Raw genomic sequence first — 381 nt, forward strand, 5'->3', positions numbered from 1 at the left:
TTGGTGGGTGTGTGGAGCTGCCTGCAGGGAAAGAAAAAAAGTATCATTTAACCAACAACACTGAAAGAACAACCCAAAACAGTTCTCAAAATTAAAAATATAAAATCCGTATTAGTTTAAATATTTTTCAATCCACCACATCAGTAAGAGTAGTTAAAATTACTTGGACAGAAAGCAATGATTAATATTAGTAACAGAGTAGACATGAACAACAGTCTCTGGCATCAAAGTCAAACATTTGGAGCAACATTATTCATTACTAAACAAAGACAATTCTTCTAAATATACTGCAGCTGTTCACATTTTAACATTACACATCCTGTAAAGAGAAGCAAAGAAGTTAAAATATGCCTGAAGTGGGAGATTGAGATGATGATGAGC

General features: G+C 33.3%; 1 protein-coding gene across 1 annotated transcript in view; it reads right to left on the reverse strand.

Annotated features, from left to right (window-relative positions):
- The window catches only part of LOC116698443 (trace amine-associated receptor 7b-like), a 6,364-nt gene that overhangs the window by 881 nt on the left and 5,102 nt on the right, over positions 1–381 (reverse strand). The gene's annotated exons all lie outside the window — the stretch shown is intronic.

This window comes from Etheostoma spectabile, chromosome 11 (assembly GCF_008692095.1).
Source record: "Etheostoma spectabile isolate EspeVRDwgs_2016 chromosome 11, UIUC_Espe_1.0, whole genome shotgun sequence".
Classification (NCBI taxonomy): domain Eukaryota; kingdom Metazoa; phylum Chordata; class Actinopteri; order Perciformes; family Percidae; genus Etheostoma; species Etheostoma spectabile.